This window comes from Diceros bicornis, chromosome 1, assembly GCF_020826845.1.
Source record: "Diceros bicornis minor isolate mBicDic1 chromosome 1, mDicBic1.mat.cur, whole genome shotgun sequence".
Lineage (NCBI taxonomy): Eukaryota > Metazoa > Chordata > Mammalia > Perissodactyla > Rhinocerotidae > Diceros > Diceros bicornis.
Genome location: NC_080740.1, coordinates 93,211,238 through 93,229,900, shown reverse-complemented (window position 1 = coordinate 93,229,900; position 18,663 = coordinate 93,211,238). Strand labels below are relative to the sequence as shown.

Genomic DNA, 18,663 nt, shown 5'->3' with positions numbered 1-18,663 from the left:
GGGGTATCTACATAAATTATTTGGAATTTAGTACAGATTTGTCTGTTCTTCCCTATTTATTTATTTATTTAGTGAGGAAGATTCACCCTGAGCTAACACCTGTGCCAGTCTTCCTCTATCTTGTATGTGGGTCACTGCCACAGCATGGCTGCCAATGAGTGGTGTAGGTCCGTGCCCGGGGAACTGAACCTGGGCCGCCAAAGCAGAGCAAACCAAACATAACCACTAGGCCACAGGGCTGGCCCCCCATTTATTATTTTATTTATTAAATCATTTATTTCTATTACTGTGAACTCATGGACATTTATTTTATACTTTGAATTATAACCCAATACTATGTTATTTATCTTGTTGCTCAAATTGTCCCAGCTATGGCCATTGAGAGCTTTCAGTTGGCTCTTGTGTCCCTTTGACGTACCCCCTATTGTGTATGCATGTGTGTGTACTTTGTAAGCACTTCCTTACTTCCTGGCACCCACAGTATGCTCCAGGCTCATCTTGTCTATTCCCTGCCCCAGGCTTCAAGTCAGCCATTGCTTCAAGGACTCCTGGTTTCCTTTATTTGAGAATGGCCTTAGAAAACAAGACCTGGGCTCTGGGTGTGCTTTTGCTACTGAGATGTCATTGCTTCTATGCAATTTCAGCTAAGAAACCAAGGACAAAATTTGTGTGCTGAATATTTTTTTAATGGCTAGTTCTTGTTTCAAGGATGAAATATTTTTTCATTCTCTCTGAAGCCTGCAATGATATGTATTTTTTTCTTTTGAAATTTCCTTCTCCACATAGTCTCTGTTTCTTTCAAGATGCAGTTTTCTGTTTGTTTGTCTTAGTTTCTTTGCCTTGTGACTTTGGGCTGTCTGGTCAGAGCCAAGGTAAGAGGAAAGTTCTGAGCACACAGTGAGCTGATGCTGGGACTCAATGCTGGGTTATCTGGGGGACTTTGCAGGGGGCGGGGGTCAGGCCTTTCCTTTAGGTTTTAAGGCTGGTCAGATTTCCAGAGAAGAGCTTTCCAGTCCCTTGCCTGAGCCCAAAGGTCTGGTTGCTAGTGCTCTGGGAGATGCCTGGAAGAAGAGGGCTAAGAGCCACTGCATCAGCATTCTGTTATATAGCCACCGAACACCCTGTTCTCATTCAGCACCCACCCTCTCAGCTGTGCCCCCAGCCCTTTCTTACCATTGCTAGAGAATAACCCCCAGACTTCTGCCTTTCCCAGCTGTTTCTGCCCTTTCTCCTGTGTGTCCTTACGTGAGCCTGACTGCCAGCCCAGGGAGCCATCAGAATCCTCCTGGGGGTTTTCAAACTCAAGGGTGGTAGAAGAGCAGAAGGTGACACAGGGAGAAGGAGGGTGACAGAGAGAAGAGTGGGACATGATGGAGAGCCAGCTCATGGCTTCCAAGGCCCCAGCCCGACTCTCAAGCCTGGGGTCCTGAGGCCAGCTCCACTCCTGCCCTTCCCCAAGTGTGACAATTCAGGAACCTCCCAATAATTGTCCCCATTGTGTTAAGTGCAGCATGGCTTTCTATAACACACAACTAAAACAGTCTTGATTTGCACCCCCTGCACATCTGTGGTCCTGGGAAGGGTTGGGGAGGAGAGTGTCAATGAAAATAATCTATAATCAATCTATAAATCAAAATTGGGGTGAGTTTATTATGAGCCAAATTTGAGGACCATATAGCCTGGGGCCTTCCTTCCCTAAGGAAGGAAGGGCTCCAAAGAAGTGGGGTGTACAGAGTGGTTATATACCATCAAAGAGCATGTATCACATACGATTGGAATGTCTCTTTTACAAGAATCACAAGATTGCCTAGCTGGCACAGCGATTCACACAGCAATTGATGAACACAGCAGGTAGCAGGTTTGTGGTCTCCAGCTGGGTGGTCACAGCAGGTCAGCAATCAATCCCTAGCCTAAGGAGAGATGCTTATCCTTAAGGAAATGCTGATGTGGGGGAAGTTACTTTATCTTAAGGGCATTTGTTCTTGTCTTTGGGACATAGTAAATTCTTAAAGCAAATATACAATGCATGCTCAACGGCCACATCAGGCCTTTTTGGAAAAAATAGTCAGGCCGAATTAGTTTTACACCAAATGGCTTCCTCATATACTCCAATATATCCTATTGCTTGCCATTTATTTACCAAGGGGTTGGCGGAGGGGGCAGAGGAGGCCAGCATGAGGAGGCTCACTGCCCTGCATGCACAGTCTGTACCCCGCACTTGATACTTCTCTCCTTGAGTCCTCACGGTATCCCCATCAGGCTGGGATCACCACCCACGCCCCCCCACCCCCATGGAACTGAGGCTCAGAGAAGCCAATACCTTGGCCAGAGGAGCACAGCTAAGTGGACAGCCCAACTGAGACTCAGGCCAGTCAAAGGTGGCTAAGATTGGAGCCACGGAAACCTGTCAGCCCTGTGGCCCCTGGCACCCCTACCCCAGGGAGTTGGAGCCCGAGCTCTTCGTCCCTCCTGTGCTCTCTTCTCCCTGGTGAAGAGGCTAGCGTGGGGTAGGAGGTGGGCAGTGTCTGCCAGCTGTGGCATCAAGGAGCAAGTTAGGGCAGGGAAGGGAGGGGCAGTGAGTCTCAGGAGGAGGCAACGGGCTGGTGGTCTTCATCACAGAGGTACACAGCCTGGGCCGCAGAGCTGAAGGTGACAGGAAAGGGAAAGGAGGGTGGGCAGCCAGATATAGGCTCAAAAAGCCTTCCTCTCCACAGGAGGGTGAGCAGGCCAAGGGCAGAGGTCCCTACTCCAAAAGCCAGGCCAGCAACCATGGCGTCCTCCCCAACTCCTCCTCCTCCCTCACCCCCACACCCCACCTCTCACTAAGACCTGAGAATTCCACCTCTCAAACAGCTTTTTTTCTTTACATCAAGTTTATTTTAGTATAATTTACAGACACTAAAAGTCACCCTTTTCCAAGTGCGCAGTTCTGCATTTTCACACACATATAGTCATATGACCACTGCCATAATTAAAACATAGTTTACCCATCATCCCCCAAAATTCCCTCAAAGCCCCCCTGTAGTCATTCCCCTCCCCGTACTTGACCTTTGGCAACCAATGATCTGATTTGCTTTTTCCGTAATGTCATATTAATGGAATCATAGAGGACGTAGCCTTACGTTTGGCTTCTTTCCCTTAGCATGATGTTTTGGGTACTTATCCATGTGGTGCACTTGTCAGCAGGTCACATTCCGCCATATAGACGTACTACAGTTTGTTTGTCCATTCACTGGATTATAAGCATATGGGTTTTTTCTAGTTTTTGACTGTTGCAAATAAAGCCGCTATGAACATTTGTGTACAGCTCCTTGTGTGGACATGTTTTTATTTCTCTTGATACACACCCAGGAATGGGATTGCTGGGTGGTATGACAGGTGTATGTTTAATGTTATCAGAAGCTGCCAAACTGTTTTCCAAAGTGGGTATACCATTTTGCTTTCCTACCAACAGTGTAGGGAGAGTTCCATTTGCTCCACATCATCACTAACACTGGATATTGTCTGTCTTGTTTATTACAGCCATCCTAGTGGGTGTGTAGTAATAGTAGTTCATTGTGATTTTAATTTGCATTTCTCTAAAGTCTTGAAACAGCTTTTTTTGTGTGTGTGTAAGGAAGATCAGCCCTGAGCTAACATCCATGCTAATCCTCCTCTTTTTGCTGAGGAAGACTGGCTCTGAGTTAACACCTATTGCCAATCCTCCTCCTTTCCCCCTCCCCCCAAAGCCCCAGTAGATAGTTGTATGTCATAGTTGCACATCCTTCTAGTTGCTGTATGTGGGACGCGGCCTCAGCATGGCCGGAGAAGTGGTGCGTCGGTGCGCGCCCGGGGTCCGAACCCGGGCCGCCAGTAGCGGAGCTCCCGCACTTAACCGCTAAGCCACGGGGCTGGCCCTTGAAACAGTTTTAAAATCAGTTCCTTCCTCTTGACACCTGCTGCCAAGACCACGGCCCCAGGCCAGGCCAGGCCTCATCTTCTCTCACAAGGGCCTTTGCAATAGCTCCCTAACTAGTCTTGTGGCTTTAAGCCCCACATCCCTGAAACTTCATATGCCCTAGTAATCTTTCCAAAATAAACTCCTAGTTACATTGCTCACTTCTTTTCTTAATATCCATCAACAGCTGCCCTTTATCTCCACAGCCAGGCCTCCACTCTGCAATGCCCCAAGGGCCAGCAGGTAAGGGATGAGTGAAGTTGCAACCAGGCATGGGTAATAGGGAATGGTGGGGACTGTGGTGAACTAGGGGCCTCACCTAAAGGGGCAGCTGCCACTCAGTTCCAGCTGACCACTGCCCTCTGGCAATGCAGGCCCCATGTTGCCAGAGCTTCTAACTATTTAAGAGAAAACAACTGAGCTTTTTCAAGCGAAATCTCCCAATTTTTAAATGCTGGTAACTGGCAAGTCAATTAAAAAACAAAACCTCCTCTCTGGGCTAAACAGGGAATATCAGTGAGCTGAAGCCAGCCCATGGGACTCCAGTCAGCAGTGCCAGCTCACCTGAAGGCCCTCATAACTCTCCAGTCCCTCCTCCCCTATCTCCAGCAAGACCAGGTGACATGTGGTTCCCTGAACGCAGCACGCAGGTCCTCACTTCTGAACCTTTGGGTCTGAGGGCCCTTTCCACCTAAACCACTGGCCCAGCACGTTCCTGCTGGCTTTCCACCCTGGCTAGGGCTTCTTCCTGTCCAAGAGGCCTTCTTAACTGCGTCTCCCACCTGGCAGGCTGGGTCAGCTGTCAGTTATGCTCCTGGGCGCCCCTCCCCTCATCGCAGTTCTCATCACACCTGCAGGATCTTCTCACTGGTCCACCTCACCAAATTCCGTGCACTCTTCCAAGGACGGACCAGCCCCCTTCCCTGCACTGTCACCTCAGCTCTGTGCCCATAAATGTTCACTGTATTTCATAAACCAGAAAAAGGCAGACTCCTTTCAGAAAACTCAGGGTGGAATATGTACAGGTGTGTGTATGTACAATGATTTTTGGTATGCACCTTGCATGGCATGAGTGCTGAAAACTCAAGGCTGGAGTGTGTCTTGGAATGGGTACCCCTTCCTAATCTGAGGAGAAGCCCCCATGAGACTTGGTAAACCTGCAGCTCTGACATCCAGGCTTTACTAGTTTCCCATAATCCTAGATGGCAGTCATTTTTGGTTCCCTGTTTCTGTTGTGCACCTGGGGCAAGTGGCAGGTGAGGCTGAGGTGAGGACAGGAGCCCACCTGGTGGGCTCTCCTCAATGCAGGCCACACTCCGGAGCTAGAATTTCAAGCAGGGATGGGCCATACTCAATCTTAGAAAACTCCCTCTGGTGGCCAAGGTGGAGGGTGCCTAAGAGGGACACCATGGCCGGATCCCTTCCTCTACCCAACCCCTCCTCTGAGGCCCTGGTGCCCCCAGCCTGGCCTGGGTCACAGGTTTGCTGCTCTTCCCAAATTGTGCCACCAACCTCCATACCCCTATGCCCCTAGACCTCCCCATCTGTAAGGTCCTGCTCCTTTCCCCTAATTTAAACCCCGCCCTGGTCACCCTGTGGGCCCTGGCTTCCTGTGAGGGCTGTTCCTCCTCCGGAGTCCCCCACTCTCCCCATCTCCAAAGTCCAACTCCCCCCACCCCATCCGTGGCCCTCTGGGCTTTTCCCCCCTGTGTCCAGCCTCCTTGCCTCACTTCCAGCTTTGCTTATCCAATAAGCGAATCCGGAATACCCAATACCCTGGCCTCTGCCATCATTTCATACGTTCCCAGGCCCGCTGGAACCCAGCTGGGCCGGAGGGCTGTGGGAGATGACTCAAACGGAGGTCGGGGTCAGCGAACTCCAGCCCCTAGGGGCCCTCATCACTGCACTCCCCTCCCCTACTTATGAGCCTGCCCCTCTCCTCTCAGGCAGAGGCTTGAACCCTGCCCCAAGCGCACCCGCCTGTCTAGGCCTCCTCTGTCACTGACCGGCCGGGGACACTTGTCTGCACATGGCCATCTCCTTGCACCCGCTCCGTTCAGATTGCTGGCGGCACCCCTAAGAACCCTTTCCAGGGAGCGGCGGCGTCCGAGGCCCCCGCCTCCCCTCCCCAGTCGCTCGCGGCCGCGCCTCCTCCTCCCGGGAACCACCCCGCGCCGTCGCCCGGGCTGTCCCCACACCGACCGGCTCCGTCCCGTCCAGGCCGCATCGCCGCTGCCACTGCACGTGTAGCCAGAGGCCCGGCTCCTCGGTCCCGCCGGCCCCCTCTCCGCCGGCTCGCTGTCAGGCCGCGGCACCGCGGGCCCCGCGGGCTCGACGGACACAGCGGCGCGCACCCCGCCTGCGGCCACAGGGCGCCGGCCAGCCGAGGCCGCGGCCCCGCCCCCGGCCCGGCCCGCCCCCCGCCGCCATTGGCCGCGACCGCTCGGCTCTCCGCGCACTGATTGGCCGGCGCGCGGGTCGGTCAGGCGGGCACCGCGGCGGCGGCGGCGGCGGCGACGCGAGCGGACCGGAAGGGTCGAAGCGCTCGGCGCCCCTCACACCCACGGCGACGGCGGCGGTGGCGGGCGGGGCGGCGGAGCCGGGGCCGCGGAGCCGCGAGCGGCCAGCGCAGCGCCGCCAGTCCGCCCGCCCGCCCTCTCCCCGGCACGGCGGTGGAGAGGCGAGGTGAGCCGGCGGGCGGGCGGGCGGGCGGGCGGCTAGGCCCGGCGGGGGCCGCTCGGGGAGGGGCCGCTCAGGGAGGGGCGGCGGGAGGGCGGCGCGGCGGGGGCGGGGGGCTGGGGGCCGCGGGCGCTGGCGTCGCCCCTGAGCTCGGCCGCCGCGGGCCCCCGCCCGCCGCTGACAGCGGCCCGGGGCTGCGCGCTCGCCGGCCCGGCGGGCAGACGGCCGCGGGTCCATGGGCGCCGCCCCCGCCGTGGGGCGCAGCCGCAGCCCCGCCGGGATGCTCAGGGCCCGGCCGGGCGCCGACCCTCACGGCGCCCCGGTCTCCCCCGGACAGGCTTGCGGACAGGGTTGTTGTCAGGCTCGGGGAAGGTGTGTGAAAGCGCTGGGCGGGAGCCAGCCCCTGCGGGTGCTAGTGTGGCAGGAGCCCCCACCCGCGCTTCTCCGGGGCCTCGTCATTGCCCACTCGGTGCCCAGCGACGCCAGAGCCGGCGTGCCCACCTCCCCACCACTCCCCCACCCGGAGCACCGCACTCCTCTGCCACCCGTCTTCTCCCCCGCCTTGAACCTGTGGCCCCGTTTACCTCAGGACCTTTGCACTGACTGTTTCCAATGCTTGGAGTCGTCGCCCGGATCTTTGCACAGCTGGGGCTCCTGCTGGTCCTTCCTCCGGTCAGACGGCTCCTTCTCTCTGAGGCCTTCCGTGACCACCCTCTTTCTTCTCGTAGTCCTTCTGTCTCATGTTGGTTAACTTTCCTCCAAGCATTCACTCAGGTGTGAAACGACTCTATTTATGGGTCTGTTTATTTTGTCTCCCCCACTAGGATGTAGCCTTATGAAAACAGGTAGTTGTCTAATTAGTCCACTGCTTTATCCCCAGTGCTTAGAAAGCCCACAGTAAGTACTCAGTAATACCTGTTCACTGAGTGAAGCAGCCACTCTGCCTGCCTGCGGCCTCTGCTCTATCTGTCCGTGTAGTGACTCATGAGTGACGAGTGAAACTTGTAAGCGGATGGAAGCTGGTTCTCGTTTTGTGAAACATTTGAATGTCCTTGACCCCTTTATTTGGTAACTGTCAGAACAAGCTGTGATATAAACTTACATTTCTGTAGCGTTGTCGCTCTAACTTCGCACGTTCAAGAGACATTGCATTATCTGGGTCAGGCTTTCTGCTTGACCCTGAGGACACAAAGGCAATACAACAGGGTCCCTTCCTCAGGAGAGCCCAGTGGAGAAGGCAGACGTGCAGACCTTCGGTGCCAGGACAGAGTGCCACTCTGCGGTGGAGGGGCTGTGCCCTGGAAATGAGGAGGCCACCGGTGGTACTGGAGTCGGGCCTTGCGTGGTGCTGAGAAGTGTGCCAGGCGGGGAGAGGCACAGAAAGGGGTAGGGCAGGGCGAAGGAGGGACTTGAGCCTGGTGTGGGGTTGGGAGTTGGCCTGCAGGGCCAGGTGTAAGACAGTCCGGAGTGGTGGGGACCCCGGAGAACCAGACCTTGCCTAGCGTTTTTTAAAATGCAGAATTCTAGATTTGTATCTCTACTCTCCTGATTTTTAAATATTGGCAGTAGCTAATTAAAAATTTTTTCAGGGGCCGGCAGTGGTGCAGGGGTTAAGTGCGCGCGCTCTGCTGCGGCGGCCCCGGGGCGGCCCCGCAGGTTCGGATCCCGGGCGCGCACCAACACACCGCTTATCAGGCCATGCTGTGGCAGCGTCCCATATAAAGTGGAGGAAGACGGGCACAGATGTTAGCCCAGGGCCACTCTTCCTCAGCAAAAGGAGGAGGATTGGCATCAGATGTTAGCTCAGGGCTGATCTTCCTCACAAAAAAAAAAAAAAAATTTAATGCCACGAGCTGAGCAAAATACAGACCTCATTCAGTTTGGCTGCAGGATTGTCAGCCTCCAGGGCAGGTTCGTAGGAGGGAAGAGCTGCAGTGAGCTGGAAAGGTAGCCTGAGGCCAGGGGAGCTAGGCCCTGCTTGTCCAGATACTCTCCTTTAATTGTCACTGGAGCCCTGTGAGGAGCACCTATGAAACCCATTTCTGCAGAGGAGGAAATGGAGGCTCACAGAGTTTCAGCTGTTTGCGTCACAGCCAGCAGCTGGAAGGTGAAATTTGAACCCAGGTCTCCCCCAGATTAGCGTTCTTTCCTAGTCCCTCAGCTCTAAGTATTCTCTTTTGGCTTTTAATTTGTTCTGGAAGAACAACATCTGATCTAGATAATGTTTTCTTTCATTTAACCGTTTTTTTCCCTTCAAAAGGATACTACAGGGTTAAAAATAATCCTATTTTGGTATAGTCTTCTCTGGAGAGCTTTTAAATTTTCCTGAGAATTTTCAGGATGCCAGGACTTTAAATAATTTGTTGATGACTAAAATGTGTTTATATGGCCCCCCCTAAATAAATGTTAGGGCGTACACTTCAGTTTGTCTATTTAAAATAAAATTTTAGTTTTCTGGATAAAGAAAAGTGCCAGGTGAAGCAATTAATAGTGAGTAAAGCAATTGTTTTTATGGTGCATAAAGTAAAACAGAAACTACATTTTTTTCTTAACGCTATTGATTCAGCAGTAGGGCAGCTATTTTTGGTCTAAATATGTAGTTATACTTCACTCCTGGTTAAGAAGGTGACATTTTTACTTAATTTTCCTTAAAAATAATTAAATTTGTACTTGGCCTTTTGTGATTGTGTGAACTAGTTTCAACATCAGTCTTGATTTTAACTGTTTATTATGAGGACTTTCAAACACACGCAAAATGAACAGGATGGTATCCAGCTTCAACAGTTGTCAACTCCTGGCCAATCTTGTTTCATCCCTAACCTCATTCACTTACACCCTCACCCCCCATATTATTTTAAAGCAAATCCTATATATTATGTGATTTCATCCATGAATTTTTTAGTATATGTCTCTACAAGGTAAGGACTCTCTTAAACTTGGAAAAGCAATAATTCCTTAATATAATCAAATAACCAGTCAATATTCACATTTCCACTTGTCCCATAAATTTTATAGTGTCTTTCATAGTTTTTTAAACTGGAATCAGGATCCAGATAAAGTCCATACATTGTGTTTGGTTGGTAAGTCTTTTAATTTTCTTTTAATCTGTAGATTCCTCCTCGGTTTCTCTTTGTTTTTCTTGTAGGTTATTTTTTGAAGCGATTGGGTTGTTCTATAGCATTTCCATAGTTGGGATTTTACTGATTGCATCCCTGCAATGTAATTTAATGTGTTTCTCTGTATTTCCTGAAAATTCATGTCTGGGTCTGGACGAGGCTTGGTCAGACCGGGGTGCCTTCCTAGGTGGGGTGCACTCTTCCTAACAGAGGCAGGTAAACTTGGTTGGCTCACACTGTTGATGCTTAGTGCCTAGACCCATTGATTCATTAGGAGGGTATGTTATTTGGCAGGCAAGTTTGTATATCTTTACCTAAGAAGAACTCATTTTTTTAAAAGAGAGCTGTGGATCTTCTCAGATTTTATATTGGGCTTTGAATTGCTAGTTAAAATATTTTTAACTGATACGTCAAATTCTCTTTGGAAAATGGGGTATAAATTAATAGATATAAAAATAATGAAAGTAGTCACTGTTTTAACATGAGAATTCCTTACAGCTGAGAAAGTTTACTAACATTTGAAGGTGAAATTCAACAAATTTCATCTTTTTGTTTGTTTTTTTGGTTTTTGGCCCATAAAATATTCCACTCCTTACCCTCCCCCAGCTAATTTTGCTTTAGTATCTTTCTTTCTTTTTTTTTTTTTTTGTGAGGAAGATTAGCCCTGAGCTAACATCTGATGCCAATCCTCCTCTTTTTTGCTGAGGAAGATTGGCCCTGGGCTAACATCCATGCCCATCTTCCTCTACTTGATATGGGACGCCGCCACAGCATGGCCTGACAAGCGGTGCACGGGTCCCCGCCCAGGATCTGCACCTGGCGAACCCTGGGCCAACAAAGCAGAGCATGCACATTTAACCCCCACGCCACCGGCTCCATACCTTAGAATCTTTCTTAAGCAAAGATTGTGTACTCTAAAACATTTCAGAAATAGTAAAAATGGATTTTAAGGATATATGGATTACAAACGAGATAGTCCTTTTTTTCCCCGTAAAAATGAGGCATTAATATTAACTCTCTTTATGTTAAATAGGTTCTTCCCTATTCTGAAGTTGTAATTTGAAGTATTTCATAACTGAATTATTTGGCTATTAGGAGTATGAACAGTGTGAAAACCACCTTTTAGTTTTTCTTTCCATAGGCCAGGGTAGGAAAATCTTGGGCATTTGTTTAAAAAACATTTTTATCTCCCCTTCACTACAACTAAGAGAAAAAATAATTGAGAAAGAATGATTACTTTTAAAATAACTCTTTTTCCTAAAAAATACATATATATACACATACACGCGTATATAGTTCTACAGAACTGTAAGTGACTTCATTTGTTAGACTATTTAAATGTGGTTTATCTAACCTGATGCTGCTGCCAGTTTGACTTGAGTGTATCTAGGCATGAGGGGCAGCCCGGGACGAAATCCCCCAGCTCTGGTTCTAGAAGCAGATGTCGTCAAAAAAGTTCCTGAAACATCCCCTGCCTGCCACACCGTGGGATGGAAAGTAAATTCTGTGCATTGCACCTATCTTTTGTGTCTTTCACTGAGGTGCTCACCAGTGTTAGCTGTGTCCTCAGCTCTTGCCCTTACCAGATTTTAGTTCACATTTCAGAATGCAGACCTTTGTTTGGGGAGCAGTAAGTAGAACGGGTGTGGTAATAGTGTCCTCATGTCAGCTGACACTGAGCCTTTGCCCTGTCCTGGGCGCTGTGCTAGCTGTCCTCTGAGGTTGATTTTGCGCTTATTGCCATTACACAGGTGAGTGTAATTGCTTGCCCAAGATCAGTCAGATAAGTGGCAGACCCACTGCCCTCTGACTCCCAAGTCCTAATCTTTTTTTTTTTTCCTCCCGTGAGGAAGATCAGCCCTGAGCTAACATCCAGGCCCATCTTCCTCCACTTTATGTGGGACGCCGCCACAGCATGGCCTGACAAGTGGTGCATAGGTGCACACCCGGGATGCGAACCTGGGCCGCCAGCAGCGGAGTGCGAGCACTTAACCACTACGCCATGGGGCTGGCCCCCCCAAGTCCTCATCTTAACCACTGCACCACGCTGCCCTCTACGTGTATTCTCCTGCTTAGTTTTGCCTTAACAAACATTTACTGGGCACCCACTGTGTAATTAGTAGGAGATTGAGAAACGGATCAAGCACATTTTCTGCCCCTACAGAGCTAACAGGGTAGAAGTAAAGATAGACTTACAGTGCAGTATAAAATGAATACAGGTTGTGGTGCCAGAAAAGGGTGTGTGCCCAGCACAGTTTGAAGGGAAAGGCTGTAAAGGAAAACTTGCAGGAGAAGCGGGTGCTTGCATTAGATTTTGAAGGAGGATGAAGGTTGGTCAGGAGAACCAAAGGTGGGGGAAGTCATTTCAGGTAGAGGGAACAGCTCAGGCAGAGGCCTGAAGGTGTGCAGGAGCCGGTGTGTCCGCTGGTCCCAGGTGGTATGATTAGTGCCTGACTGGGCCAGAGGGCCTGTGGACTCCTCTGCTGTGCTAAGGATTAGAATTTTACTCTCAAGGCAGTCGGTCACTATTGAAGGAGTTTAAACAGGAAGGTGTATGATCACTGCATATTTTCAACAAATCTCTCTCTCTCTTTTGATTCCTTGTTTTGAAATAATTTTAAGAAATTGCAAATATAGTACAGAGAGGTCCCATACACCCTTCACCAGTTTTCCCCAGTGGTTGTATGTTTACATAAAATATAGTACAGTATCAAAACCAGGAAATTGGCATTGGTACAATGTTTGCACAGTTCTGTGTCCTTTTATCACATGTGGAGATTCCTGTCACCACCACAACCAAGATACAGAACCATTTTGTCATCCTGTGGTCTCCCTTGTACTACCCCTTTATAACCACACCCTACTTGTCCCCCCAGTCGGTAACCCCTGGCAACCACTGATCTGTTCTACATCTCTATAATTTTGTGATTTCAAGAATGCCGTATAAATGGGCTTATACAGTATGGACCTTTTTTTTTTTTTATTATTGATGTTTTAATGGTTTCTAACATTGTGAAATTTTGGGTTGTACATTTTTGTTTGTCCAGCACCACATATATGACTCCCTTCACCCCTTGTGCCCACCCCCCACTGCCCTGGTAACCACAGTTCAGTTTTCTCTGTCCATGTGTTGGTTTATATTCCACATATGAGTGAGATCATACAGTGTTTGTCTTTCTCTTTCTGGCTTATTTCACTTAACATAACAGTATGGACCTTTTGAGATTGGCTTTTTCACTAAGTATCATGCACTTAAGATCCACCCAAGTTATTGTGTGTGTCAAATAGTTCGGTCTTTTTTATTGCTGAGTGATTTTCCATGGTATGGATGCACAGAAGTTTGTTTAACCATTCACTCGTTGAAGAACATCTGAATTGTTTCCAGTTTTGAGCTATTACAAATAAAGCTGCTGTGAACATTCACGGACAGGTTTTCATGTGGACAGATCTCTCTTTCTAAAGTGGCATGTGTACAGTGGTTTGGAGGTAGCAGGAATGGAGGCTGGGAGAAGTACTTAAGCTGTTGCCATGTCCAGGGAGCAATGAGAAGGCCTTATCTAGAACACTGGGAGTCGAGGCTGGAGATGGGGAGGAGGAGCAGGCCCAAGTGCCTGCAGGGGGCCTGTGGGGAGGCATCCTCGCTGGATCTTAAGGATTCAACAGTGGGTGATGTGATAACAAATACTAGTTACTCTTTATCGTAGTATTTGCTGTAGCTTCACTGACGTTCAGAAGGATGGCCCTGCAATGCTGTAGGTTTCTTGATTATCAAAGAAAGATTAAGTTGTTGTGCTATGCTATTTTTAATAAGGATTAAAGTAGGAAAAAAGAAAAATTTGATTAAAAATTTTAGCCGCAAGTATTGAAACAGAGGGTGATCGTGAAAATCTGCTTTTTTTTTTTTAAAGATTTTATTTATTTATTTATTTTCCCCCAAAGCCCCAGTAGATAGTTGTATGTCATAGCTGCACATCCTTCCAGTTGCTGTATGTGGGACATGGCCTCAGCATGGCCGGAGAAGGGTGCATCGGTGCGTGCCCAGGATCCATGCGTGCCCAGGATCCAAACTCGGGCCGCCAGCAGCGGAGCGCGCGCACTTAACCGCTAAGCCACGGGGGCCGGCCTGTGAAAATCTGCTTTTAATCACAGCAGTCAGTTAATTTAAATATTGCATGTCCTGGGGATTCTGAAGCATTAGGGTGATTAAAAGTTTGAGCCTGTGGATGCCTGAAGCATCTTCATCGTCAGAAGAAAAAGTGTCATGGTAGGGTGAAGCCAACAGGATGAAATATGAAGGACTGGGTTTTTCTGGCCTGGTCTTGACCACCAGCTCTGGGACACATCACTTTACTTTTTAAATAAAATTAGAGATAGTAAAGTGGTGTATTGGAAAGAGCATGAATATTATAGTCAAACACACCTAAATTCAAATCCAGGCCATGCCTCTTTCCAGCTGGAAATTTAGGAAACTCCCATACTGTCTCTGAGCTGTGTCCTCATTTGCAAGTGGCGATAGTACTGAGCACCTTGCAGACTGCTAGGAGAGCGTTTATAACCGCGTAGCTCTGAGCCTGGCCCGCTCTCCAGCCTCAAGTCTCATCTGCCTCAAACCCATCCTCAGTCCGGGTGTCACAGTGACCATTCTGCAGCTTTTCATTTAAAAGTGTTTGTTTAATTAGTTTTTCAAATGTGAAATCTGAGCATGGTTTAAAAAAACCAGAAAGTTAAGATGGGAAGAGTGCGAGTCTCGTTTCCCACTGTCTCTCTGCACTTGTTAGCATGTCGTGCATGTGCGTGTTTTTCCATAGATTGACGTTTCCTCTGCACTCTTCTTTTTTTCTGTGTGTGTGGAAGATCAGCCTTGAGCTAACATCCATGCTAATCCTCCTCTTTTTGCTGAGAAAGACCAGCTCTGAGCTAACATGTATTGCCAATCCTCCTCCTTTTTTCTCCCCAAAGCCCCAGTAGATAGTTGTATGTCATGGTTGCACATTCTTCTAGTTGCTGTATGTGGGACGCCGCCACAGCATGGCCGGAGAAGCGGTGCGTCGGTGCGCACCCGGGATCCTAACCCGGGCCGCCAGTAGCGGAGTGTGCGCACTTAACCGCTAAGCCGCGGGGCTGGCCCCTCAGCACTCTTCTTTAACTTGCTTTATTACCTTTAGATATCTGAGACATCTTTCTATATCAGCACATGAAGTCCCTGCATTGTTTTTAATGGCTTTATTGTACTTTTATGCCATAATTTATTCAGTCAATCCACAGTGTACATTTTAGGTTATTTCTGATTTTTTGCCTGTTACAAGAAATGCTACAAACATTTTTGCATCAGTATCTTTGAATATTTATATATATATATTTGTTGGATACATTTATAGGATTGTAGTTGCCAGGTTAGGATTCATGTGCATTTAAAATTTTCATAGATATTACCTATTTTCCTTCCAAAAATGTTTTACTAATTTACAGTTCTCATCAGCATGTATGGAAATACCTGTTTCCTCACACCTGGGCTGATAGTGCACAAACTTGTGCTCAGGTCTTGCCTCCTTCAGGAAGCCTTCCTTTACATTCATCTTTCACTCACACACTCCTTCTAGTTGTTTACTCGCTCCTCCGCCTGGACAACACTCTGCTGGGCTCCTGCCATGCAGCCTGTGTGTACTCCTAGGATACTTCCTGCGTGGTGTAATAATTATGCTGTTGGCGGTTTGAGGGAAGGGACTGTGTGGTTAGCGCTCTGTCCACAACCGCTGCCTACCTCATGCTTGGCACACAGGAGGCCATCAGGAAATGTTTGTTGGGAGAATTCAGTGAATGGTAGCTGGTGTCCCAGGTCTTGGACTGTGTGCTCTCCACTGTTCTTTCCCACTTTAAAATTTGATAACTGTAAAACTGTAGTTAGAGCTATTTTTTTGATTTAGAAAAATTAGTTAGATTTAATACTTTGTTTACAGTATCTGAATTGCCTATATTTAGAAGAGTGCTAGAGGTAAGAGAAATTTTTTTAAAAAAGCTTTTGTTACTCTAGGCTCTAAACAGGTAGGCATGTTCCTCCTGCCCAGTGTTTATTTGTAGAGTGGGTACATTTTACTCCAGTATCCTGGAGGAGATTCTACAAGAGTCTCCAGTCTTGGAGAAATAGAGATTTTAGATTAGAGATTTCATTCAACAAGCGTTCGTCGAAGCAGCGTGGTAAGTGGGAAGGACAGGGACGTGAGCCGAATGCCTTTAGCAAAGGCTTTGCTGATCCCTTCCCCGGAGGCGTCGCCTCACTCCACACAGCTCTGAAGAGCCCAGGGAGCAAAGTGTGTGCCCCTAGGAGCTTTTTCAGTGATCATTGGTGGGCGCTGGACATTTCCTTAAGTTTTCTAGCAGTGCTGTGTGAGGGGAAGACAGGCCCGCCCTGCTTTTGAGGAACTCCCAGCCTGGGGAAGGGAGGCAGAGACAGACCTGCAGAAGCCGGGTGACAGTGCAGCACCCGCTGGGCAGCACAGTGCAGAAGCCGCGTGGGCGGGCACTGGGTCCCACTGCTGGGAGCCAGGGTGAGAAACCAGCAGCTGCTAGTGAGGGGAGTGGAGGCAGTGACTGTACCTTCAGTGTGCTGTAATGTGGTTGAATGAAGAACGCTTGTACTTCCCCATTTGTAAACTGTTTTCTGAAACCCAGTTGAGGACCATTTTGTTGAAATATAATCTCAACAGAGTTGGTTTCATTAATAGCTAAATTACCTGCTTTCTTGGGTTGCCTTGAGGTTCTTTCTCTTGCTCTCATGAAGCACAAGCTTGCCAGAGAAGGTGTCTTTGACAAGTTCTCTTTCAGGTGATTTTTTTTTTTTTTTTCGTGAGGAAGATCAGCTGTGAGCTAACAACCGATGCCAATAACCCTCTTTTTGCTGAGGAAGATTGGCCCAGGGCTAACATCTGTGCCCATCTTCCTCCACTTTATATGGGACGCCACCACAGCATGGCTTGACAAGCAGTGCGTCAGTGCGCGCCGGGGACCGAACCTGTGAACCCCGGGTTGCCGAAGCGGAGTGTGCGCTCTTAACCACTGCGCCACTGGGCCGGCCCCTCACATGATTTTTTTTTCTGCATAATAAGAGCAACTCATCTCAATTTTAAAATTATTTTAAATCTTGAAATTATATTAATAATTTTTGAACCTAATGATGTAATGTACTCCCAAAATTCACTAAAGCTAAGCTAATATTGTACCAGTAGAGTATAGGTTACAACGGCTGTAGCGGAGAGTTCCAGAGTGCTCAACAAGGTTTGGATTAATTTGTGCCAGCCCCAGCTTGGGCAGGTGGTCCAGAATAGGGGGCGGCTTGGTGCCACAGGTAAGTCAGGAATCTGGCTGGTGGGCAGCTCTACCTTCTTCAGCATGTGACTTCCAGTTCCAGGTCTACGATGGCTGATCCCAGCCAGCAGTAAGGGAGAAAGATGGAGTGGACGGCAAGCAGCTTCCTGTAAAAAAAAAAAAAAAAAAAAAAAAATCTGGAAGTAGCATACATCACTTTTGTTCACATCTCATTAGCCAAAAGTTGATCATCTGGCTACACCTGGCTGCCAGGAAAGCAGCCAGATGTTGTCTTTAGCTGGGCAACCACTTGCCCAGCTGAAATGAGGAGGCTTCTGTTCCTAAAGCACAGAAGGGCAGAGCTGGTCCTGGAGTGTGTGCGTCAGCAGCCTGTGCCTACCTTGCTGCGCATCCCTTCCCTGCGCAAAGCTGAATTCGCCCACTGAGCGTGCTCCTGCTCACCCCCAACTGCTTCGCCCTCGTTTCTCCTGCCTCCTCTGGGTCAGCAAGTCATGGGCATTCTTCATCCAAGCCCTGCATTTCCTTCTTTTCCCCACCTGCCATAATCCTGGTATTTTTGGCAGGTCTCCCTGTCTTCAGGCCAGTCCTGCCCACTCGGGTGCATCCCTTTCTCATCTTCCCGAATGACCTCTCTGAAGAGCAAGTCTGAGCATATGCCTCTCGCACTTGGATGGCTCCACAGCCCTCAGGCCCAGGCCCAGATGGCTCCAAGAGGCTGCCGTGGCCCGTGGAGATCTGGCCTTGTTTTCTCTCTCCAGCTTCTCTCCCCTGCTACCCAGCAAAACTGAATCTCAGATGACTTGGCATGCTTAAAAGGCACCTCCAGCTCTTTCTACATGCTCCTTCTCTTCCCCACATGCCCAGAACTCCATCCTTCTGGTTTTAGGGCTCTCCTTGCATCTGGCCCCTTTCTGAGTGTGCCTGCAGTGTGCGCTCTCTGTAAGTTCTCCAGGGACGGGCACTCGGGCTGTTCTGGCACAGGTCCCCGTCCACAGTGGTGCTCAGGAAATGCTTTATCAATGACCAGCACCGCTGGTGTATTACAATATGGCAAAGAAACAGCAGGTTGTAGTGGCTACCTGCCTTTTCACCGAGTCTGTGTCTGATCGTCTGTGCTTGCACCCCACTAGCCAGGCTGAGCGATTCACCGAGTCTGAGCAGTCAGTCAGAGCTCTGTGCCTCTGTGCCTCTACTGTCTGTCTCTGGCAAAACAGTCCAGGACAGATGGCACCTCCTCCATGAAGCTTGCCTTGTCTTCTGCACTCCTACACAAGGAACTCTTTTGCCTTTTGACTGTGTTATGTTTTGCTTATGGCCCTTACCTCATTGTAACTTGTATTACGATATAGATAACGGACTCATTCCTCACACTTCTCTCCCAAAATAGTGAATTATATACTGCTTCAAGGATGGTTCCTAGCTGATATTGCTGTGTCCCCTACATTACATATCACTTTCTTATACAAAGAACCCCATAAGTGTTGAGTTGAATTGTCTCAGCCTCTTAAAAACTATAAATAAATTAATCTTTAGAAAAGGATATTCCTTCAGATGTCAGTAAAATGGAGCAGGAGTGTGAGGGAATCATGAGATGCTGTATTAAGGATC

The 18,663-nt window shown here is 48.9% G+C and overlaps 1 protein-coding gene across 3 annotated transcripts in view; it reads left to right on the top strand.

Moving 5' to 3' along the window:
• The first annotated feature begins 6,515 nt into the window (after positions 1 to 6,515).
• Positions 6,516 to 18,663, top strand: part of MAPK9 (mitogen-activated protein kinase 9) — a 51,440-nt gene continuing 39,292 nt past the window's right edge. For 2 of the 3 annotated variants that reach the window (XM_058548184.1, XM_058548202.1), the window contains exon 1: positions 6,518 to 6,622. The gene's annotated coding sequence lies outside the window, so the exon portion shown is untranslated. Of the gene's footprint in view, positions 6,623 to 18,663 lie in introns of all 3 variants that reach the window. The other variant, XM_058548193.1, reaches the window with a different exon arrangement.